The 26710-nt window shown below is 32.1% G+C and overlaps 1 protein-coding gene and 1 non-coding gene across 5 annotated transcripts in view; one reads left to right on the forward strand and one right to left on the reverse strand.

Annotated features, from left to right (window-relative positions):
- The window catches only part of LOC121127986 (neo-calmodulin), a 107265-nt gene that overhangs the window by 64859 nt on the left and 15696 nt on the right, over positions 1 to 26710 (forward strand). The gene's annotated exons all lie outside the window — the stretch shown is intronic.
- LOC121127985 (uncharacterized) lies at positions 5186 to 6492 on the reverse strand. 2 transcript variants are annotated; one of them, XR_011783133.1, is made up of 4 exons: positions 6016 to 6492; positions 5872 to 5962; positions 5472 to 5811; positions 5186 to 5366 (listed from the first exon to the last, which is right to left on the reverse strand). It is a non-coding gene; the product is annotated as an uncharacterized protein (transcript). The 2 variants fall into 2 exon arrangements; XR_011783132.1 differs by lacking the exon at positions 5186 to 5366 and having other exon boundaries at positions 5405 to 5811.

Genomic DNA, 26710 nt, shown 5'->3' on the forward strand with positions numbered 1-26710 from the left:
GTACAATCAATAAGGTTTTGAATATAATTCAAAGTAGTAGAATGGTAACTTCACGACAAAAGAGTTAAATAATAGTTAAAAAAGCTTAGGAAAAGAAAATTCATTCTCCAGATTACCAATTCCAAAAAAAAGGGTGAGCTAATAGATAAATTCGATTTTGATCAAAATTAATACTACAATGCTTACAGTATTGCACATTTTTTTCTTTAATACATAGAAGAACAGATATTGCCAGTCAACAGGATTACGGCAAAAGTTATGGATCAGTTTGCATCCAACTTGGTACGAAGATTATATATGGTCACAGTAGAGGCCACTAAATTTTGAGTGGTAAAGGTGAAATGGCAAGCTAACACAAAACAAAAAATGCATGATCGACGATAAGTTTAGAATAAATAGCTCGTTATGTAACTCAATTTGATTTTAGGTGGAAGTTTTGTGCTCTACCGAATGTCCATTCTAGTTTATATTAGTAAAATATTTATTTCAAGAAAAAGGCTGAGGTGGACCCCAGTAATTTTTGTTAGTCCGCTAGATACTTATTTTCGTGAACGTTCTGCATCGCTAATTCCACTAATTTTGTAGGGTTCACGAGTGGGCTAATGCTAATCCACTAATTATATTATTTAAATGCAATGGTCTGTCAAATGACCCTCGGACGCATAAGATCAGATCAGAGGTTCCCAACAAAGGAGGAATTATGAATATTCAGAACACACAGAGGTAGATATGTCGGTTTTTTTAACCCTAAAACTCAAGAGTACCCACGAGTTGAAAGAAGTTGATTTTTTTTGATTTTTTTGGTCTTATTATAATTTTTATGTATAGTCTCTCAAATTTCTTCCTCACTTGACCTCGTGTAAGTGATACTAACACAAAAACATGACCGAGGGTACGGGTTTATAAATATATATTCATTGTAAATAGGATCTTGGTGAGCCCATTAAGAACAAAATCAAAGCGTGTCTGAAACTTCGACAAGATGTAACATATTAATTAACAATAGCATTTCAACAAAATTAATATTATTAATAGATGTGTGTCTGAGTTCTCTTAATCATTAATGTAGCCGTCCTTAGCGGTAATGATGGCTTCCAGGAGGCAACAGAAGACTTGGCACACGCTGTGGGTGTAGTCTTCTGTCATGGCATCCCAGTACATTGTCTTTGAGGGCCTCGATGTTTGGATGACTGACACTGCAGGTCTTCTTCTCAAAATACGCCCAAAAGGTGCAGTCGAGGGGATTGCCATCAGGGACGTAGGGATGCAAAAAAAGTGTGCAAAAAGAGTTTAAAATACCAATTCAAAAGGTTGTTGCATGGAGGAGATGAGTTTCTTTCATTGTTGTTGTCAAAAGTGGCCTCTCCATCTTCAAAACGCTCTTTCCACTTACTTTTTTTATAGTTCTCTGAAAAGTTTGGTGTGAAACCACAAGATCTCTTGCATAGGCCCTTATACCTGGAAGAGATTGGCTAGGACGGTTTTTTTTAACTCAACCGGATCCAGTTTGGCCTTATTGACAGAGTCCTTCTTCGTCTCCAACTTTTCGGATCTCCTGACGGCGTAGACGGTGGTCTTGGAGACGCCAAATTGCTTAAAGTTTACAAATGGAAATTTGTAATTCACGTTTAAGAGTCATTTTCTCAACTTCTACGTAAGCTTGAGATCTCAGGTTTGTTTTGTTTTTTAATAAATTGTTTATGATTTATATATTACCTTCATTAATTATTAAATTAGTAATTAGTAACAAAATCAAAGCGTGTATGAAACTTTACTCTCAAATATCAAATCCTCAAAAAACTAGTAGATTTCTAATTAAGTAAGGGGCATCCGGAAGATTATATATTGCCTTGGGGGGAGGGGTACGTGTTTGGATTTATTTTATTAAATCCATAGATTTAAATTTTTTGCAACAAAATTTCAAAATTACTTTTTAAATATTAAATATTTTGGAAAAAGTGGAACTTTAAGTGAATAGTTGTAGTTTTTTAGAAAAAATATCTCAAAAACTTCATACTCGGAAATTAATTTTTGAATATTTTTTTTGCGAATAGCTATGAATTTTTCAAGTGTAATTTTCACAACTTGTACGTAAGGCAGAGAGCTCCGGTTTTTTCTTGCTTTGAAATTAATTTTCTATGCTTTAATATAACTAGATATGAACTAATTTCAATTACTCAATTCATTTATTATTAAATTAGTAATTGTTCAGATTTCAATGGACAACCTGGTACATTTAAACAAGTACGCGTACGATAGATGTGGTAATCCCTCTTTAAAAATGATTTTATTTCTGTTACTCTCTCCTTCATCAATTTTTAATTATTAAATAAATCAACAACGTACTATGTATTTTTAATATTTAATTCCCAAAATATGTAAAAAGTAATTGGGCGTAAAATATATAACTTAATCATTTTCTTGAAAAGATAAATAGTAAGTTTTATTTATTATACCTAAACGTAACATAGGTATACTAATATATAACAATACAATATTTTAGTATAAATAATATATTGAGAGAGATGGGAAGACTTCGAGATAAAGGCTCACAAATACATAGTATGTATTTATCTACCTATTCATATGAAAGTCAAATATTAAGTTGTTGTTTTTTCCCTCTATTTCACCGAGTCTACGTATGCAATATACAATCATATTTATCATAGGGTTTTTATTAACAAAAAGAGTTTACTAATCAAATTTCATCATGTTTCATGTTTTGAGGAGTGGTGCCACTCTATTGTGAGCCACTAACATGATATTATCTTGCTCTTTTTTTATGGGCCTCAAGCAAAATACATATAGAATGTGGTATAGTATGTGTTTTTGTACATACTGTATATTGTACATAAATATATTTCATTGTATATCGAGTGGTACATTAAAGTATGAACACTTTTAAACTTTAATTCATTTAATATATGAATTAACAATAGAATTTCAACAAAATTGATACTATGAATAGATGTTTATCTGAGCTCTCTTAATACTTAATGTAATCGCCTTTAGCGAAAATGATGGCTTCCAGGAGGTGCCGGAAGTCCTAGCATACACTGCAGATATAGTCCTCTGGGATGGCGTCCCATTCCAGGTTAACAGTGGCTTTAAGGGCCTCGGTGTTTGGATAACGGACACTGCAGGACTCTTATCGAAATACGCCCAAAAAGGTGTAGTCGAAGGGATTGACATCAGGGACGTAGGGGTGCAAAAAAAGTGCCAAAAATGAGTTTAAAAGACTAATTCAAAAGATTCTTGCAAAAGAGGAGATGGGCTTCTTTCATTGTTGTTGTCAAAAGGGGCCTCTCCATCCTCACAAGGCTCTTTCCACTTACATTTTTTATAGTTATCGGAAAAGTTTGGTCTTGGAGACGCCCAATTGCTTAAAGTGTATGAATGGAAATTCATCAATCACGTTTAAGTGTCATTTTCTCTACTTCTACGTAAGCTAGAGAGCTCAGGTTTATTTTGTTTTGTAATTAATTATTTATGCTTTAACTTATCAAAATATGAATTAATTTAAATCACTCCACCTTCATTAATTATAAGTGTTTAGATTTCAATGGACCACTCGGTATAAACGATTGAAAACAGGAAGTTAGGTTTTGTTGATATTGACGTAATTGTTGCGCTGTAATTTAATATACAGAATATTGGAATTGATGATGTTATTTCATGTTCTTAAAGTTGTTTCTTTGTGCAGTACAATTTTAGGGATGAAGATAGTTTGTACATGAATTATTATTATTAGTATTGTGAATTTCCCATCTTTTCCATGACAAATGAGCTATGATACATATTCTAGATCTATTATGAAATATGATTATTTTTTAAGTGAGATGGATCAATTACAATATAATTTCCAAACATAGATAGATATATATATAACATTTTGTTATGTATGTAAATAATATATATATGTATACATGGGTAGGTACACAGGATGAATGAGTTAGAGAGTATACATATTATTTTTGAAAGGAGATACATACATCCATAAATGGTCTACATATAATATACACAAACTTACACCTGGTGATGATAGAAGAAGCTACTCAATTACCACATTAGAACAACAAATATTTTAACACTTTAGAAAAGATGAAGTGGAAAGTGAAAGGATGTCAAGAATACAATATATGTGGATACATAGATAATTATGAGAAGAAACATATCTTCAATATCTACGTATGTACAAGAAACGTCAAATATCACATTGTGTCGTGTATATGTAGTTTAAAATTTGATAGTAAAATTAAAGATTTGTTTCATAAATCTTCATGACATGATAAGGGAAATGAATGTGAATCCTTTTTTGACTTTTATCCTTTAGAAAATACTGCAGAGATCCTTTTCGTATTTGAGAAGACTCAAAACGCACATCTGAAATATTACTATGTCTCAAGAAAAACTCTCTGCGTTGTTGGCTACAAGAATCCTTTTTTGCTTACTAGGGCACAATAGGAATAATAAATTACCCTGTAACTAGTTGCACAACATTAATAAATATATTCAAATGAAGACTGCAAAACATGACGTTACAATTATTGGATCACGCAATCATTATCATATTATTTCTCCACAATTTTTAAAATAAATTATATATTTTATAATATTAAAACCCTGTATTTTGTATTATAATATTGTTAAATATTCTGTATTAAAGGGGTAGATATATATTTATATATGAAAGCCAAAGTTTCCTCATATAAATAATAAGATAGTCAACCGACAAGAAACCAACAAGAAACTGTATTCCTGTCCTTTTGTAAACGGAGCCATAAGTATATTTTAAGTTATAACTTATTACGTCCGTTTATTTATTAAGATAAATAAATTATAAAATATCATCAAGTGAGTCCAAGGAGTCGACAGCTGACAAGAATTTGTATATATGGTATTTTTGGGTTAGCGAGGTAACACCCTGAAAAGGAAGAAAACTTCTGTACGTCCGGCGACATAATCTGTTACCAAGCCTAACCATTACCTTTAGACATTTTTTGCAGGATCTAATCATATTTAGTTTTAGTAGCAAGTGAATCTAGATTGCAAGCCATAGTAATAATTAATAAGCACTATCAAAGAGTCTTCAGAAATATATATATTTTTATAAGATATCTTTTTGACTTCGCGTTAATTAATCATTTCATTACAAGGTCTGTTATAATCATTCATCGTCAAATTCATCGTTTTGATTGATTGCTTTACAAAAATTACCCTAAAGAGTGGGAACTACTTACATACCACTATATTGTTATTATGGTTTTATTTTTGAAAATTATCCCTGAGAGAGCTTCACATTGAACTAGATATGATTTTTCATCGAAGTTAATATTCTCTGAATTCAGGACTCATGATTCCTTAACCTTAAAACAGGACAAATAAGTATAGTATTACATCGGTATATCATTTACTTAATGTCTATATTGATACATAAATGGTTGATTTTGGAAATTAAACGATGTACTTACAAAGGGATGCGGCTCTATAATAACTTCGATAAATGCACATGCAAAAATGTTATATTATTACTGCGGGAAATTTTGTAAATTAGTAACATAAATAGATTTCAACATTGCTTTTAGAAATGGATGTTATTTTTCCTTGAATCAAAATATGATCCTTCACTTCTTGATAAATATAAAGATTCTGTATCGAATAAATCCATAAAATAGTTTCCTTGCGATCGAGGTGAATGTATTTCCTTCCCATAGTATCGTTCGGATGTTAAATGACAGATACTTTGCTCTGCAGGAATGGGTGATGTCATGTTGCCCTTAACAATCATAGCATAGGTTACACTCGAACTCTCTGTGGAATAAGTAAATTGTATGATTACTCAGTTACAAATCTTTGTAGTACAAAAGGTACCAATGCCCTCTTGATTTTCTTCCTTTAGTGATTCCATTTTATCCGTTGTTCTTTGTGCATCATCATGGTCACACAACCACGTGGACTTATCCTGGAAAAAAGTACGTCACAAATTGTATATATTTTTGAGAGCAAGGATTTTACTAAATAGCGAAATATATCATTTAAAATATGATATTTATTTGAACATGTCGGTTCTAAAACCATGGATTGCAAGAACCTTCTTGTAACTCTCCTGTCATTCAATAATTCTCCACAGACTTGTCCAAGAATTTGACCAGAATCACAGATGGAATAAACTTCCATACTTTTTATTTTGGCAAAAGAATCTATAAAATTAAGTTCCATTATTTTCTTGTGTATCTCGCTTTGTCCCTTTACAAGAATACTATCATTATGCATCAAAGATGCATTTTTGGAGTACAAGAGATGTAAATGAACAGGAGATTGATTCAGGAGATTGTAGTATTCGCGAATAAATTCACGGGCCATGGATGAAGGTGTGGAAGGCATTGATAACTTCTGACGGCTCGGGGAATCGTTGTTCATTAATTTTTTTGAATGTATTTGTTTCATTTTAAATATTTTTTTACGATTCATGCAATAATGTTTATTTTTACTAATCAGGATGAAAAGGCGAATTTTTAAAGTAATAATATTCTAAATTATTATTATAACATTCAAGATAAGAATACTTATAGTATATAAATCTAAGTATTTATTTATGTAGGGTAATTTATCAACCATCAAGTCTAATTTATATTATTTTCTGCTTCATTTTGTGGTAATTATCAATTAACCTCATTTTCATGTAGCTATAAATCCGTCAAACTTTACATATTGAGTAAATAAATTATTATTCATTTATTGATTTGTAATACTTTTTATAAAAATAATATGTGCAACTTTTAATGGTGTGTGTACATTGTACATAATATAATTTATATGTATACCACATTTGCAACTTTTTTGCTTCTGTTTCACACACAAAAGAAAAAACATCATTAAAAAGTTGTACCATTGAAAATATAACATAAAGACTATTGAATATCACTCTATGTACAATTATTATGTATGTAATTAATTATTGGAAAACATTAAACACTCAACTCATTGATCAAAGTATGTTCGATATCTCATCAGTCATCTTCAATATGCAAGTCTATTTGAAACAGATTCAAATCGTTTCCTTCAAACATATTGATTTGTGTTGCATGCAGTGAAAACAGGGATATTACTAGTGATATAAATCCTGTGCATTTTTTAGTTGGTCCTCCATTTTTTAGAATTGGTAATCTGAAGAATGATTTTTTTTTTCCTTCTGCTATTTTTGTCATTCCTTAAGTCTTGAGCAGTGAACTTCCTTTTATAAGACATTTAATTATATTAAAAACATAATTGAATATTTTTTTGTGTTCGTAACAGACGGAAAGTAACCTTGACGATTTGTTGTGAAGATGTAATTATAAGTCCTTTTTGGACTCAGGGTATAATTGAAGATTGACATCGGAGTAATTTTTGTAAATGTCCTTGTTTATCCTTTTTCCTCTGTTTCCTTGTCACACCTGTTTATCCATTTATCTGCCATGATTCATGATTGTATCTCCTGAAGACAGTCGTTTTTCTATAATAGGCCAGAAGTTTAGATTATTTGCCGATTACTACAGGAGCCACTATACCCATGTGATTTGTAGGTAACTACACCTCTCAGACTCATTCCTACCATAACTTTTTCCAAACTAGTGTTATTGTAAGAACTCCATGCTGCTTTTTGATCTGCAACATTACTTGGTTTTTTTTTGTTTTTGACCTCATTGGCATCCAAGATCATTCTCGTATTTGAGAGTGTTGATGTAACGATGATTTTTGTCAAAGGGATTTTTACTTGCTTCTGATCAAGGAATAAAGGATAAGGCTACTTCTCGTTTCCAATAATGATATGTTTTTCCTCCCACGGAAACTAGAGTTTACCTTGTTACTCGAAAATCTTCTGGATTGAAGTGTTATTCACATAACACAGAGTGTACTGATGGCCTCCAGAGGGAATTATTTAAGTATTCTCGTCTCAGAGCAATATGTTATATAAGGCATGTACTTTTATTTGAAGGTAATCGCAATTATCCGCCCCTAAAACCTCCAGGGACAACTGTGGCATATTTATTAATTATAATAATTACTGACTTAAAATTTACAAATATCACTAATATGAGATATAATTAATAAATAAAATTAACTATAAATCTTATGAGTAATAATAACTCAAGCATAGAGCTGGGCATACAACAGTTGATGTAATCTTACCCGATACTAGTGCCATCAAGCAATCAATAGAAGCTACAGTGAGTCACACCACCTTGCAGATAATGTATAATTTTTAGTTTGCTCGTATCCTAACGGACAGCAAAAAATTACAATTTTGACAAAATACTTTTTTTTACGATAAATTTAATAGCATATTTGTAGTTATGGGCCTGGATCTTAAAGGTATTGTGTCATAATTATTACTTATGTTATTATAACTATTTTAAATAGTACACAAATAATGGATCTGTGGTGCTTCATATCTTTCTATTTTATAGTCCAACATGATTTTTAAATTTAATTAACATAGCTATAATCTTCTTTTGAAATCTTCATTATAAATTACCTACATAATGATTGCTTGAGTGGCATGACATTCCCACTAAATAATAATAATAACACAACAAATCAGTAGGTCATTGCACTCATAAATGAGATGATGCGTGTTATACAACAGGTTTTTGAGCTCTCAGAAATCTTACCTAGAAAAACACTGATTTTTTTATGTGCATAAAAAGTTGGTTTGAATAGTTATTTTGTTTGTCAGGAGAAATAGTGAAATATATTTTTGTATAAGGGGAGTGTTTGCTCTTTCGATCAAGATAATAGAGCTAAATCACGAGGAAAAGATGACAATTACAGTCCGTTCCATTGAATTATTGGGAATGGAGCTCAATTCGAATACCTAGATCAGTTTCACACTCATCGACCACCAGGTGACAATTTTGCCACTCAACATGTGTAATGTCACTAGTCAGTTAAAATATCACAGGCGAAATTTTGTAATTTTCGTTATTCTGTAATTGGTAATATAAAAAATAAATTTTCTTTTCCTAAGGAGTTGTCATTATTATTTGATTCTTGAGTAGAACATCCTTTCCTAAATAGATTCAATTATATTCAAACCCTGTTTGAAAATTTGTATGTACTCATAAAAGACCCTGAGGATTAGTTGTGGAGTTATAACTGTAAGTCCTTGTTGGACTCAGAGTAAGAATTGGGGATCGACAGCATGGTAATTCTAGTAAATGTCCTTGTTTATATAATTTTGTCCCTGCTCCCTTGTCAGATATTAATCCATATATCTGCCATGATAGCATCTCCTGAAGAAAGTCGATTTTTCTTTTATATGTCTAATGTTTAGATTATTTTACTTTAACTACAGGAGCCACCAAACCTTTTTCCTTCATCCTTGTGTAACTGATCTAATGAAATGGCATGAGCATTTTTCTTTCTCTCCTTTAAATTGTCAGGGCTACCATGTTAATTTATGTTGTTGTTTTTTTTTGTTTCTTTTAAACATGCCCTTTCTACACAGGATTTTAATCAATGTACATAACTTGACAATAAAGATAACGACCAACGAGGTGTTAAGGGTTTAACAGAATTATATTGATTTCAATAGATCAACAATCAGAACACTAATAGGAACGAACAACAGAGGTATCAGACCTTAACAAAACATATCAAGTAGCCGTTGATGTTATGGATATATCATTAAGATATAACTACTGTCTGTTTCTATAAAACTTTTCTCGGAATCAAATCTATTAAAAACATCTAATGCATAATTAATTTTTTTAAATGACAAAAGTCCTAGTAAAAAGTTAAGAGTTTCGTGAGGGTTTTTATAAATATTGGACAATCAATTTTTTGTTGCTCAACAATACGGAAAACTGAACAACCCGTTATTTATTATTTAGTTATATTTTCTTTTTTGTGATTCATTCTTAATATAGATAAAGTTATTATTAGGTACACTACCTTATTTATCTTAATATGTTGATTTTCTAATGATTTACTAATTGCAAAGCAAATAGAAATATGTATACCTGAGTCCAAGAAAAAATAATCTACACTAATACTTTTATTCGTTCCTGGATGGAGCTCGTAAGTCAAAACAATTTATCATTGAAGAAATAATTTGCTTAACATGAAGTTGCTCTTGTCTCCCGTGTCGCCAACACTGGATCAGTAAATACAACTTGTTTGTCTTTGCAACTTTTTGGTCAGAATCTAACTCATACGGGGTGGTACATAGAAATCTGAACACTTACTAACTCAATAACGAATTAGGATTGAATGATTAAAATTAATTCATATTTTCAAATATTAAAGCATAAATAATTAGTTACAATATTACAATACATTTGAGCTCTTTAACTTATGTAAAAATCGAGAATATGACACTTGAAAGTGATCGACGAATTTCCAGTCGCGCACTCCGAATAGTTGGACGACTCCAGGACAACCGTCTACTCCTTCAACAAGTCCGAAACGTTGGAGAGGAAGAAAGGTTCGGTCAAAAAGGTCAAACTGGACCCGGAGGAGTTAAAGAAAACAGCCCGGCTCAATCCTCTCAAATCCATGAGGGGCATGCAAAAGATCGCGGGATTTAACACCGGATGGTCCAGAGCACTATAAAAAAATTGGTTGGAAAGAGATTAGTGCGGGTGGAGAGGCCACTTTCAACACCAGCAATGAAAGAAACTCATCACCTCTGTTCCAAGACTCTTTTGAACTCTTTTTTTAGAAAATTGGTCCCCCTTCAGTCCACATACCAAGCCCCTCAACTATACCTTTTGAGTGGATGTCAAGGAGAGGGCCTGCACTGTCAGTCCTCCAAACACCGATTCCCTCAAAGCCATTGTCAGCCAGCACTGGGACGCCATGGCAGAGGAAATCCACAGTGGGTGAAAGGCCTTCACCGGCCGTAGAGGTCAAGATGGAGGTAGTCCTTAAATCAGCCATATTATTTCTGCAGTTTTTTTGGTTCTTCTTGGCTGTATAGGGCTTTAATTGAATTTTTGATGTTGTAAGCAGACTGGATTGAGATAACAACTAGGATTGCCAACCGTCCTTTGAAAAATGGAATCGTAACGTATTTAGAAAAAAAGCACCAGTCTCGTATTGAGCTGAAAGGGTCCGCACTTTGTCCCGTAATACTGTGAATTTTAAAAAAGGGTTATAAAATGGCACTGTAAAATTTATTTGTGGCATAGATGCAATATTTCAGGATGGATGTTTTAATTTCTATCTATTGTTTTAGGTTAATATATACAGTTGTTTTTTTGTAAGCAAGACAGGTTTCTGTTTCAAAAAGATCCTCATTTTATTCAGTTGATTTTGTTTATTATTAACATGAATTGCTGGATAATAATTTGTTAATATATCTAATTCAATTCAGGGTCAAATAGTTAAAAATTGGAAAAAAATGGTTGCCAACTGTCCTTTAAAAAACGGTATCGTCCCGTATTAATAAAAAAAAGCACCCGCCCTGACCCTGCCAATGAATTGTCCCTTATTTACTTTTCAGAGAGTTGGCAATCCATTTGCTAACGGCATCTGCAGTCTTCTAACACTGGCAAGGAGAAGATTGCACAGGCGCGCTCCCATTTTTGTCGTTGCTCCGAAATTTTACACACTCTTTATGTATTAGTACATAATATGTTATAAAAACCTGAATAACAAAGGATCTCGTAACTGTGTTGAATTCTCTTCAGAGGAAATAAATGTACAAGTAGATTCATACGCACATATATATTCAAATGGGAAGGACTCATCTCGAGGCAACGTGATATGATAATTATATCATATAATCTATGTACTTTGTAGCATACATGTGAAATCACTCGATAGGGGAAAATGATTATTGTATACACACATAAGTCGATTTATATACATATATGTTTAGAGAAGTATAAGTATATACTATGTACATACATATATGTATATGCCTGGGGTATAAAAATTAAGTTTTTTTTTTCCTTTCAAAAAAATCTTCTTGATAACTGGTACTTCATATTTTTTTCCCAATATTGTAGGCAAAGTATATACATATTGTCAAAGGGAGTAAATATATGTATATATAAATGTACATACAGGGTTGGGCGGAAAAACGTGGACTCTTGAGCCTCCTGGCCTTCATTACCTCTGACAGGAGGTGGTAAGCATGGGATCAGTATGAATGAGAACCATCACAATTTGTCCTTCATGGACCTCCTGATGGTCCTAGCAGCTAAGGAAAAGTCGTTTGCGAGGCGATTCATCGATTTGGTGGGGTCCTCCTTAATGTTCTTCTCCTAGCTGGACAGGAAATCTTGATCCCTTTATAAATTGTACACTCCACTTTATCCTTTCCTGGAGAGGTATTTTCCATTATTTGTCATCATGGCTACCTTTAAAACTATACTTCTGTAGCACAACTCAACGCCCATTATCCTCGTCAGCTGAACTTTAGCATCTAGGAGATCTAAGATGCTCGACCTCTTAGATATTTGCTCTTTCTTGATGACGAGATATTTATTATCGTTAGTTTATGGAATAAGGACGCTTGAATCAGACTGTCAAAAATAATCACTAAACCTTCCTATATTAATGACAAAATTAACATTAATTAACAGTCCACGTTTTGCTTCCCAGTCCCGTATGTAAATCGGAAATTGAAGAAAATAAACCCCTTACTACCAACTTAACAACCAACCAACCAACCTCTGTAGCCTCAAGGATTACCTAGCCTTAAAAATTAGTCTGACAAAATTTATTATTTTGAATAAATCTCATTCTTCTTTACACTCTTACGTAACAAAATATTTTTTTAGGTCCAGGTATGTGCTTTAGTAATAGTATTTAAGGACATAGATAGTAATGTATTTGATATAAAATTAGTCGCACCTTTATCTTTTACGCTCATAACATATTTACCATTGTTTTTCCCACTCTTTTTTCACTTATCAATAACATCAGAGTGCATATCACGTCATAGACTTGATTCTACCACACAAACTTTCCTTTGAAATAAACGTGGGGAAGGCCCCAAATTAGTACTTAGTTAGCCAATTCTTCCAAACTATGGAGCTATTTTTCATTTATTCCTTTGAAATTGGTTAAAGCTTAATTGGGGTTAATCTAATTAAAGCAGAGGTGGACACCCCCTAATTTTTCATTAGTCCACTAAACACTCATCTTCTAATTTTTGGGGCCGTTTCGATTTTGTTAATTCCGTGAATTTTGTAGGTGCACGGATCAGCTAACGTTCATCCACTACCTTTTATTCATGCATTGCATTATTTTAATAGAAAGATTTGTCAAATGACCCGCGGATTACCAAGGAATTCGTCTAGGTCCCCAACAAGGAAGGAATAATTATAACTGAGGGGAACAGGAATGTGTATTTTTCTTCACCTAAAACTCTCTTAAGACGACCACAATCCCTCCCACCGAACTAGCACTGCCAGGGTATACATGCCCCAGGCAAGGGGCCCCTTTAACAACACACTCAAAGCGTTTCTGAAACTATAGGCTCAAATATGAAATCTTCAAAGAATTAATGATGGGATTAGAGTTCTTACAATTTTGAAATATTACACTTGCCACCAATTTGTTAATCCGTGTTAATGTTTTTCTAGTCCACTAATTAGCAGATAATTCTTCTTTTAGAGGAAGATGTCAGCATACTCAGGACCTATTAAATAATGAACAAAAAAGAATAAAGAGAACAAGCAAAAACAGCTTTTCATTTTCTAATGGGTAAACTTAGTTTTTTCTTTACCCATGGATCCCTTCTTTATATACAGGGAGCGGGGATCAAATTGTCGCCTACTTTAAACCTTGATAACTTGAAGACGACATTATCAAATAAAAACTGGTTACCAAATAGGAAAGCTATTCTCGTCAGCTGACTATACGTAGTTCAGTTAGCATCATGCCGTCATCATATGAGGAGATAAAGAGCTATAAGTGGAACGAGGAGCTTTCGAGGTCCGCCGTAGTCATGGCATTGGTTAATAATGGAGGTGAATTCTCCAATTCAACGATTGCTTCAACCTTAGGAGTGAATTTACGGACTGTTCAGCGTATTTGTAAGAAGCTAGAGGACACCTGGGATGTTGATCCCACCATAAAGAGGGCACCCAAGGAGGAGGGCGCCGACAGGAAGGTCAGGGACACCGACTTTGTCGACAAGGTGAAGAAGATGGTTGAGGATGATCCTACCAGGTCCATGAAGGCCGGAGACAGGCCTTGGGTGTGGCAACAGGACTCAGCACCCTGCCATGTGTCCAAAATCTCCATGCAGTGGTTAACCGATATCTGTTATGACGTCGTAACCAAGGATTTGTGGCCTCCTAACTCTCCCGACCTTAATCCTTTCGACTATTATGTCTGGGGCTATGTCGAGAGGCATAGCCCCAGACATCCCTATAGCACCAAGGCCAGCTTGATGGACTCCATCAAGGAGGTATTCGGCAACATGGACAATGAGATAGTCAGAAGAGCCTGCGGCCAGTTCAGAGGCCGTATTCTGTACCTATATGCTCGTCATAGTTTTGATTTTCAATAAAAAAAGTTAAAAAAGGTATATTTTGTGTTGTTTTTTGTAGAAAAATATTTTGGCGACAATTTGATCCCCGCTCCCTTTACGTATACAACCAACATAATGTGACCAACCGATTTTTTTTTCTCACAGACATGTCCTGGGATTATAAGGCGACTTTTATAAAAATTGACAAAATGTCTGGTTTCATGACTAACAAATCGAGAACTGGATTTCTAAATTATAGAAAGACAAAAAAAAAAAAAAAAAACGAATCTAAATTATTTATATTTTTTTGAAAGAATGAATAATCATATTCTAAAATCAAAAATCTATTAATTTAACCCTTTCACCCTCCCTCTAAGCCAAGTATCTTTCATTGTAAAAATTAAATGATTGCTAAATTAACTATCAATGCATTCTGCATGAATTCAGTTTTTTGTAATTGAATTAACATGCTAAATCTGAAAAACTACATTTTTCTCGAAGGAAGGAAATCTATTTAAAGTGACAGGCGCGTTTCACCGCTTTGCTCACAACTAAACAAGATATAACTCATGTTCATGAAATCAATCTATATAACACTAAGAAGGGGCATGATTAGTAAACAGCTGACAAAAAATATTGTTGTAAATAATTGTGTTAATGTCATTGTTCTGGATTGACAATGATAATCATACATATGAGGACAGAAAAATATTGAAAATACTTTGTTTTCAATCAACTTGGAGTAATGCACTATGGCAGTTGTTCCCAAAGTAGGGGTCGCGATCCCTCTGAGGGTTGTTTGACAGAACGGAGGGGTCACGAGATGATTTCCAAAACAGAAGAATATAATTTAAATTGGCATTACTTTGAGTGTCATCAAAACTTAAATAATGAATAATGTACATATTTTTTATAAGTCTCTTCTGGATCATCTTAAGAAATATTTTCTAGAACAAGGGTTCCCAAAGTGGGGATTGCGAAATGCATTCCAAAAAACAAATACAACTATTATTTATTTTATAAAAAAACTGGATAATATATACACACGAGTTAATATTATATTGAAATTATAACTGAGCGTTTAGTTCTCGTCTTGAATAAGGCCTCAGCCTAAAGAAAAAACAGGAGACATAGCAGCCGTTTAGTAGAGCACTTCCTTCTGATAAAACCTCTGAAAAATGTGAAAAAATTTCTTCCACAAAAATAAAACAGAAAAAAAATTTCTTCTTATCTTACGACACGTTAGTGACAGTTCAATTTACAGCAGCAACAGTCACACGGTAACTGGCCCAAACTCTTTTGGAAACAGGTGAAGATTATTGAAAGTTTCAATGAAACTTTTGGATCAACTGCTTCACGTGAATGAGCTCTGATTTCACTGTGTGCGTCAGTCGAGTGAGCGAGGACCCTTGCCCTGTGTTTGTGTACACTGCCTTGGAGAACAGACACACACACAACCACGCATTGTGTATATGCGGCGTTGTATGTAACATTATAAACCCCTCCAGTGTCAGGGTTGTCGGTCTCTGGCACCGTTATTTTGGGAGTCGCAAGTTGAAAAGTTTAGGAATCCCTGTTTTAAAAGATAGTGCTCCACAAAAACATAACTGGATTCGGTCCCCTTTAACTGTCACGGCTAATCATCTGTCGTCCGATATAGAAGATGCGCTTATCAAACTTAGATGTGACCAAACACTCAAAAAATATTTTGATTCTAAAATTACTATGCGAATTCCGAATTTCTGTTATGAAGGCGTAGCCATAGTTGGCTAAAGCATCCTTAGATTTACATTTATCATTTTGCTTAACATATTTATGTAAGAAGACCTTTTCCGTATTATCCGTAATTTAAAAAAAAATGCAGCTTAACGTGGAGGATGATCTTCGAGTTGCTGTTAACAAAATTTAACTTAAAGTAGACCGTCATATTAACACTTTGATTCGTGTATAAGTATATTTATGAATCCCCAACCTATAATGTTATTTCTTTGTGAGTCTCAATTTTGTGTTATTTACTGCAAAAATAAAAATGATAGCAGAAGTTACTAATTTGCTGATTTTATATTTACAATACATTCGATTATTTATTCGTTGTATTTCTTATATTTTTCAAAATAGGTAGAATTAAAGTCTTTATTTTCATCAATATAGTCAAAAAACTGATATTATTTGCCTCTGGGTTGAACTTCATAGAGTTAATATGGTCTTAAAGTCGTCTATTTCCATACAATGCAGTCCAAATTTTATATTCATCTCTCAATAAGAGGTGATGGGGCCGCACATTGTCTAGCCACATATTTTAAGAGACTTAAACATTATATAATTCCTACTTTTGGTTACATAAAGAAAAAACATAGGACATTCTTTTTAAAATCCTTTAAAGAAAATGTATTTTTATTCAGAGTTTTCGAATGAGTGTTATTTGTCTATTTGGTGAGCGTTAAATCTGTGATGGTTTTGATACACTAATTCATTAAAAAAAACTCAATTTATAGCTACATTTCAAGGGTATGAAATATTATTTTAGTTCAGAGATACAAATATCCTCATCTCTTTTGCATGTTATTGTTGTTTTATCGTTTCGAGATGTGGTTACATAATGGCAAGGTATACTTGTTTGAAATTATGTAATAATCTTGATCTCTTGAATTGTGTGGTTTAGTTCATATTCATAAATCGAAATGTATCGTACCTACACTCATTTGTACAGAAATATCGACATTTATAATATAATATTTATTTATGAATAATTCGAGTAATATTGCTTAATTAAAGGGACATACTCGTATTTCCTATCTAGAGACCTTAGCATTGATAGTTTAAACTTATTTTAAGGGTTATATAATAGTGGTTGCTAATATATTTTCGAATAAAAGTTTTATTAAAAAGTTATGCCTTTTTTTATAAAATTTGATATCATTATAAATTATGTAATTTCATATCATTAGAGGCTAAAATCAAAGGATATATTTTGTGGAGCCATTAAAAAAAATTATTAAAATATAAGCAGATGCTCAGTCCGAACAAATGTTTTATAACACAATAGATTTACTATTTGGAGTCAGAAATGAAACAAATTATGAGACACCTTTGTAATAGAAATTACTATTACTCAAAACTAAAGTACAATCATAGCACAAAAAGACAAGTATCTATTTCGTAATATCTTAAAACCTTTACAAAAGAACAACACATAAATGTCAATTATCTTATACCGGGTGGTCCATTAAAATCTGAACACTTACTAATTCAATAACTAATTAGGACTGAGGGATTGAAATTATTTTATATTTGAGTATATTAAATCATAAATAATTAGTTACAAAACAAAACAAATTTAGTTCTCTAGCTTATGTACAAGTCGAAAAAATGACACTTTAACACTTTAGACAAACTTTAAGCAGTTGGAGGTCTTCAAGGCCCACCGTCTACGCCATCAGTAAGTTTGAAACGTTGGAGAGGAAGAATGGCTCTACCAAAAGGCCAAACTAACACCAGACTGTCTGGAGAGTATAAAAAAACAGGTGAAAAGAGCCTTGTGAAGGTTGAGATGGCACTTTTAACACCACAAATGAAGAAACTCTTCTCTTCCGATGCAAAACTCTTTCAAGTTCCTTTGAACTCTTTTTTGATACTTTTGCCTCCGCCCCGTACAGCCCTGATGCCAAACTCTTCGACTACACCTTTTGGGTGCATTTCGAGGGAAAAGCTTGCAGTGTCTGTGATCCAAATACCTAAGCCCTCAAACATACTGTCACCCAGCTATGGGAACCCATCACAGAGGAAATTCTACAGCTGTGCACACAAATTAGATTTTTAATCCTAATTTTTTTGAATTTTTTTAAAAATCTTGATATTCACAAAAACAATAAATTTTTTGGAACAAAGATTCAAAAAATTATTTTCTTTTGTATAAGATTTCATATATTTAATTTTTTGGAAAAAAATTTCAAACATAGGCAGCTGTTTACAAAAAAATAAATTGATGGAAAAAGATTTCAAAAATTCACATCTGTTAACGCAAAATTAAATTGTTTCTAAAACAATTACAATTATAAATTTTTTTGGAAAAAAAAACTTCATCAATCCACAGTTGTTCACAAAAAATAAAAAAATTTTGAGAAAATTTCAAAAAATCTACATATATTTATTAAAAAAATTACATTTTGTTTCTAAAAGAATTTTAGAAATTCATATCTCAAAAAATTTAAAAATAAAATTTCCGATTAAATTTTTAGAAAAAAAAACATTTTTTTTTTTTTTTGTGTGTAAAGCAAAATTTCCTTAATTTTGTGGGATGGGGGATACATCCCCTCCATAACACCCCTGCAAACCCCCTGACATACAATAGGTATGTATTTCTTTGAAAAAAAACTATTAAAAAGTAGGTAATAATTGTATTCTCCTTAAAAAATGACGCATGTACAAAAGAAAAAAAAAGAGAAAAGTACTCTGAGGTAACGAAGCACCGTTAAGTCTTTATGGGAATCCCGTTTCATTCACTTTTCTTTTATTTTTAAATCATACATCGGTACACAATAGGCATGCATTTCCATTTATGGGTAACTTTTTTTAAGGATACATCCATCAATTTAAGTAAAGATGATTTTCAGGGTTTTTTATCAAGATTTATGATTATTATATGAATGTTCATATAGAGTGTCAAAAAGAATTTCGTTTTGTGAGTTTATCTAGGTCCATATTTGGCTCAATCGTCTATCTCCATAAGCCTTCTCATGAAAAGTATCGTACATAATGGCGTTACTTCGCCAAACCAACAATACCTACTCTATTTTGTTCTGAGCTGTCAGTTTCCTCGTTTCGCTTAATAAATTTGCTGTTTCATTATTTATTCTTTTTGATACATAAACAGAGTAATAAGTTATTCTTTACTTATGCTCTGTTTCCTAAAGGACAGGAATACAATTTTATGTTGATCGTAAGTCGTTTATATGGTGTATATATATTGGTAATTTTATTATTTATGATCTTATCTAGTAGATATCTCTCTCAGCTCTCAGAATTGCTATAAAATCTCACATGTGGGGTTTTATACTAATTCAAAACAAAGGATACTAAATGCATTTGTTCCTATTTTATTGCATCATCAATTGACAATGTCATCTTCAGCCATCTTATTGCGTAGTTGATCCGCACTGGAAGTCAAAGAACGTGTACATTTGAATATAAATGAGTACATAGGAGTATTACACGCCATATTATTTTATTGCTTCTCGGGGAATTAAGTAACTGCTAAGCCACAAGATGCCTCCAAGAGGAGATCACAAGGCACATTGTGCCAAGGTTTGTGTGGTATGTTGGAGAAAAGCTAGCATGAGGTCTCTCTCAAAAGAGCAAAAGCTAAAGGTCACCGATTTTGTTTTCAGTGGCTACATGGACATTATTACTGTCTTCAATCTTCAATTCCTGCCGTTTCTTCCTGAGGAAGGAGGCTGAGCAAGGAAGTTATATCTAAAAGCCCCAAGTAATTGAAGCGGTTTTTAAGTTCTTGGAGTTTATAGAATACTTCAACAGCCTTCCCATCCCCACAAGGGTCAACCCTAATATCAACGTTGACTGTTATTGATTCATTTGTCAGATCGGCAAGTCAAAGAAAAAGATTCTTGATCCCCTGTTCTAATCGGCAGACCCAAAACCCATCCTGACAAATCTCTCAAGGTTCTCCAGGCCTATTCTAAACGTAAACAGGAGGTCAGAAAACGGGTGAGACATACCTGCTATCTGAGAGCAAGGTCTTCTAACATTCTTACAAAAATGTCAACGAAAGGAAAAGGCCAACACGTCAATGCTGCACTTAGTGACCTGACCCTATCTTGTTCTGGTGATATTCTCCTGTCAAACGTCTCCGAACGTCAATCCTACCTTGAGATGGGCAGAAACTTACTTCAAGCTAACTCAATCCAGATCTTGGATCAAACTATCCTAACTACTCAGCAATCTGTCAGGTCACCAGACCCTACAGGTTGCAAAATCTTTGAGAGCAGATCTTGGTAGGCTTTTTGTTGACCCTAACCTTCAGAGGATCTTGAGAAAGTGAAGATTTAAATGCCAGGAGTTGTTTTTTTTTACTTGAGAGAGCTGGAGTTCAGGAAAGAAAAGAATGATAGTTTCTACTAGCCATTAAATACTTGTAATCAACAATTCTAAAATACTCATCCAAAATAAAATATTCACAAAATGTTTCAAATTTATTAAACTTTATCTTAAAGATAATACACACGAGAATTAAAGTGAGTACTCCGCATCAAAGTTCAAGAGATAGTTTATTGATCCAGATATCTGAATATGTGAGAATGATACTAAATGTGAGTTCTTGATGTCAATTCAGAGAGCTGAGAGGGATATCTATTAGATAAGATCCAATAAGATGGCTAAAGATGACATTGTTAATTGATAAAATAACATGGATTCTTTTGTTTTGAATTGGTATAAAATCCCACATGTGAGATTTTATTGCAATTCGGAGAGCTGAGAGTGATATCTATTAGATAAGATCATAATATGCAGAAAAATATTTAATCATATGGCGACGAGAAGCTTGAAGAAATTGGAAAAAAACATTTTATAGGTGGTTTAAAATCATGTTTTTGACGATATTTAGAAATTGCAAAGTTGACATTTCCTGTAATATTTCATTTTCAACAGATTTTGATGTCACAGCTGTTGAGTTTGGGGTGTAAATTTGAGGGTATTTTTTTGCAAAAATGTGTTGCTCCAGCACATTGTGATTATAATTCAGTATCGAATAAAATACTAAGTAGGATTTTAAGAGAACGAAATATATATATATATATATTACCGCTGGACAGTAAGCTAAAACCACGGTTTGGTACGAACCTCGGTACATCCTTCACAGTACGTAATTTAATACGGTATTATAGTAAAATGTTATTTTTTCAAATAGAATTTATTCAATTTTTCGAGTTTTTTCTATATTTTATTCTTAAACACTTTCTTCTCTATACCAATAAATGATTCCTAAATATACTTAACTTGTGTATCAAACAAAGGTTGATATAAAATATACACAGGTTATAACGAAGTATTATTTATGATTTGCAAAATATGAGTATGTATACATTATCTGGTAATTAGGAAGACGGATTAGCAGTCAGAATATTGGCAGCTGTGAAAAAATGTATTTTACTTGACACAAATGACCCTGTAGTTGTAAGGTATCGTAAGTCTAACTTGGAAACATGGGAAAATTTATTTAAATTATTCCTCCGCCATACCACTGGCTTTTTGTCAACTGGAATGTATTTTATCATTTTGTAGGTAATTATCTCTTCTTTGTATAAACAAATACATGAATTATTTCTTATATAAAAGGATAATTATGGATTGAAATCTCACCTCACATCTAAATTTATTAATTAAAAAAAAATAAACATATATTTATATAATCAAAATATTTGATGTATAATTACATATATACATATCGTACTGAACCAAACCGTGGTACAACCCCTAATATATATGCACTTAATTTTCAAAATTGTGGATAAATATTATGACAATAATAGTTTGGGTGTAACTAAGAGATAAATAGCAGTTGGTATGATTGATTAAGTTTGCTAACTAACAAATGATTTTTCTGTTTCTTTTTGGAGGAAAGGTTGTGTGATATAATAAAAGTAAGGACGTGACATGCATAAGTATTTGCGTAGGAGTTAAATGAATACTTATGGACAAGGAAAGGAAAGAAGAATGTATAATACATAAATTCATTTCTTGCAATTTTTATTAGTTGAATGTGGGGTTGTTATTTGTTGACAAGGAAAGTAATAATAATGATTTATGTGTATAAGTTTCTGAAACACGCATTCATATCTCATAAATATTCATGACAATCATTTATATTTTCGGCAAGTTAAAAAAAACAACAACCGAAAATCAACATTGTAACCCAGACATTGTGAATATGTTTTATGGAAAAACAGTTTAACTGTATCAAGGTTAATAAAAATACAAGGTTATACCATAACGCATATACGACTGGTGTTTGACTTCCACCACGCTTTTAATATTGACGTCTTAGCAAATGAGTGGTTCTGTGTTGTTTCGTCAAAATCTGTTTTTCTTGCCCTGCAGTCGATACGATACATTAAATCGAAAGTTCTAGCAATAGTCACGTCATAGACTATAACTGGTTACGTATTTTGTCAAAATCTGCCTGTTTTGCCCAGCAGTCGGTACAATACATCAGATTGAAAATTATAGCTAGCCCGATTACATGATTGGCTAACCTTATTTCTATTAATCTTGAGCTGTATGACGTTTAATTAGATCAGCTGCTATAAGGGAGAAGGGAGTAAACAAGGATGGGTAAGAAGGATACCAATGTCGATCCTCAAGTCAACTCTGAGTCTGATAAGGACTTACAATTATAACGGATCCTTACAAATCCAAAAGGTTACTCTCCGTCTTTAATGAGCATCCATGAGTGTTCAATCACGTTTTGAAAAAGAAAATTCATTCCTTCAAATACCAATTTAAAAAAAAAAAAAAAAAAAAATCATACGGGCGAGATACAAATTACACCATATTTCCAACACTACTCATAAAGTTCAAGCATAAATATATATTTATGGGTAGTCTTGTATCAGACCTTATTTATTCGATACATTTCAGTCTTAGGACCAGTCAAATCAGTCCTCAGGATCAGCCCTACAGATTGTCAGTTCTAGAACTGCGCATTTCGACACTTGATCTATTGCTTCAGTCATAACTATTGTTGTGTGGAATTATATCTTGCTTAGTTATGATTAGTCTTGTGTCAGTCCTTATTTAGGACTGAAGAGACTGCAGGTCAGTCTTAGGACCGCTCTTATTAGTCCTTGTGCCCAGTCCTTAAAGATGTTGGTCCTTTGGACTAGAGGAATTGATACTAGAACTGATTTAAAAAAGAACAAAAAATGAGGACGGACCTGAACCGTTCCGGACTAAGAGTAAACTGGACGGGACTCCAGTCCGAAGTTCTAAATAAGGATCGACCTAAAACTAGCTGTGAGTTATCTTACAAGTTATTAAATCAAGGTGTAGGTCTGATACGGGTGACTGAACTGGACCGAACCGAAACTGAACAAAAATACAGTGGATTTGAAAGAAATGATACCCTTTAGAGTTGAGTTGAGTTGCCCCGTTACTCCATTTTTTAATCATTATAATGTCTTCCAAGTCTCTATAACAAGTAATAAAGTCTCACTTGGTAACAATTTATATATACCCTTAAAAAAATTATAGATAAATAAATTAGTTTCTTGGGAGGGGAGGGGGGAAGTCATTCATCTGTCAACTGTAATAATAGTAGAGAACTTACTACTTGGAAATAAATCAACCAAGTGTAACTGACCAACATAGAAGTCCACTATCAACAGCCAATAAAAAATGTATAGTTAAACTTTACTGCTGTGATAAGATAGATAATGCTTTTCAAGAAACAAATGTTTTTATTTTTATTTTAACCTAACCACTCATAGTATCCCTTTCTGACACTTAATTTTACCATATATCCAATCATTTGTTAGCATGAACTTTTTAGCTCTTATATATTCACATTTAACAATTTCTTTTTTGCGTCATATTATTTATAATAAAAAACCCAAAATAACACTTTAGAAATATAATTTGTAAGAACCATTTTGATGACTCAAGAGTTAATTTCCATAAATGATTTTTTTTTTTTTTAAATGGCAAGCAAATATAATATTTAGATCTATTTATAGTAAAACTTTATCTTCAAAGAGTGAGTTTTGATAAAATCAATTCAATTGATAACAAAAGATCGTTACAAAAAAACCGTGAACATTATGTCCTTAAAAAAAATATTTTACCAATCAAAAACAGTTTTTATCCAATATCTTAGAGAAAAGTCAATAAAATTATTGACTTCAAACTATCATGGAAATTATTAAGACTCAAAAAGGGAGGAAAAAAACTTTTGCTTTATTGAAATGCATAAGTACTTGATAAATTGCAATACCATATATTTCAAATGTAATTAGAGAGAAGCCTGTTGGGGAAACGCCATGATAAACAACAATTCAAGCAGTATCACAATATCGTCCTCCTGATAATTTATGAAATCAAGAAAAAAATAATCAAGATAGCAATTACTGGTATTGACAAGCAACTCATTATCTTGCTTCATCGACTATACAATTTAAGCAGTGCACCAGTAAATTTACTACAAAAACTCATATTGTTATTAAATATGGGATTTTGAACCCTCCGTAAATTATCTGGGTTATTATACACCCGTAAAATGTTTCTAGTTCCTTTAGATCCAGATTTTATCGCCAGTACCTTTCAGTATGCCCCAAAAACATTAATTCTGATTATATACCTTTTTTATTCATCTGGAAAGGCGTTGTTTAGAATAAATTCGTATATTAAGACATCTTTATTCAAGGTTTAGTGAATTTAATTAACAAATTAGCTTAACAGTTGTTGGTTTATTTTTCCTTTTGATTTCTTTTTTTCATTGTGAGGAAATATAATATTGCTCCCATTATTTTATATAATATACGCAACCTCATCAAAACTGATGAATTGTAATCAATATTAATCCATAAAAGAAATATGCATCAAAAATAAGATTTTAAGACGCTTACAGTATGAATAAGATAGTTAATTCTGTGGATTGTGTTTTTAGCAAATGAACTAATATTTACGAGGGGAAAATGGATGGAGTAGCTTTAAAAAAAGATACGAAATTTATATGACGTAACTATTATTATCGAACTACTGTTTATCAAGTAATTAAATACGTTTTATTTTTGGGTGTTTTTTTTACCCAGTACAATAACGACTGTTTTAAACGTAAATAGTTGCAATTTCTTCATAGTTTTTTATACATTTTCTTTTTTCTATAATTTTGTACGTTTGACATAATGCCGGAGCACCATATTGTTTTTATGTAAATAGTACGAGGTATGTCTGCATATGTACGAAAAACACTCGATTGATATAGTTATTTTTACTTTCCTTCGTGACGCAGAAAATAATGAAAGTTTTATTTCGTCATTAGTAACTAATAATAATGTAGACTCATCATTAAATACAACTTATAGCTAGAGAAATGAGAAACATTCATTATATGTATGTTCAAGGAAAAACAAGTCATGCTCCCACCTAGGTACCTATATGAAAGATGAAATTTCTCCCTCTTATTTTCGATACTTTTTATTAGTGATGGAACGATTCCATAAATAATCCTAATGCCGATTCCGATGCAATTCTAGTAAAATCCCCGATTCTAATTGATTAATAATTTAAATGATAGAGAAAAATACCCCTTTGCTCTACGGGGCGTGTAAAGGATTATATTTTAGAGAGCTTGGTTTTGGGAATTTTTGGAAAAACATCCAAAAATTAAATTTTTTGGGAAAAGATTGCAAAAATTTAAAAAAAATTCCAAAAAATCCCTAGTTGTTCACAAAAAAATAAAATTTTCTAGCTGTTAACAAAAAAAATTTGGAAAAAATTGACTTTGAATTTTAAAAAAATACTTGATTTTGGGAAACTTTTGAAAAAGAAAAAATCCAAACATTCAAATTTTTTTTAAAAAGATTTGAAAAATTAATTTTTTTAAAAAGATTTCTGAAATTAGATTTTCAAATTTTCAATTTAATATATATATTTTCTAAAACCCATAGTTATTTTGTAAAAATAAAATTTTATTTACAAAAACCCATGGCTATTCTCAAAAAGTTTCAAAAATCCCTTGTTGTTCACAAAAAAATAAAAAATTCGAAATTCCCTAGCTGTTCACCAAAAAAATTGCAAGAAAATCTACAAAATTAAGTTTCTATTAAAAAAAATTGGAAAAATAAATTCAAATTTTAAATTTATTGGAGTAAATTTTCAATTATTAAATTATTCAGTAAAAATATAAGTTCGTTTATGTGTGGGGGGTTGAGGCTATTTTTTGTTTATAACTTAGAAAAGTTATAAATAGTTAAATACCAGAAAAAAAATCCAATCAGAATCGCAAATTAAACATTTCTTTCTCGATACCGATTCCAGAAAATATACCTGATTCCGATTAATCTTCCCATCACTACTTTTTACGGATAAGGATAGTATCTTCACTCTATGTACATATAGGGCTATGTACTATGAAGATATAAACAGATATTCATACCATATATACCTTTGTGAGAGGCCATTACGAATAATAATAAAAATAATAATTTGTATTATGATTATAAT

The sequence above is a fragment of the Lepeophtheirus salmonis genome, chromosome 13 (genome assembly GCF_016086655.4).
Source record: "Lepeophtheirus salmonis chromosome 13, UVic_Lsal_1.4, whole genome shotgun sequence".
Lineage (NCBI taxonomy): Eukaryota > Metazoa > Arthropoda > Copepoda > Siphonostomatoida > Caligidae > Lepeophtheirus > Lepeophtheirus salmonis.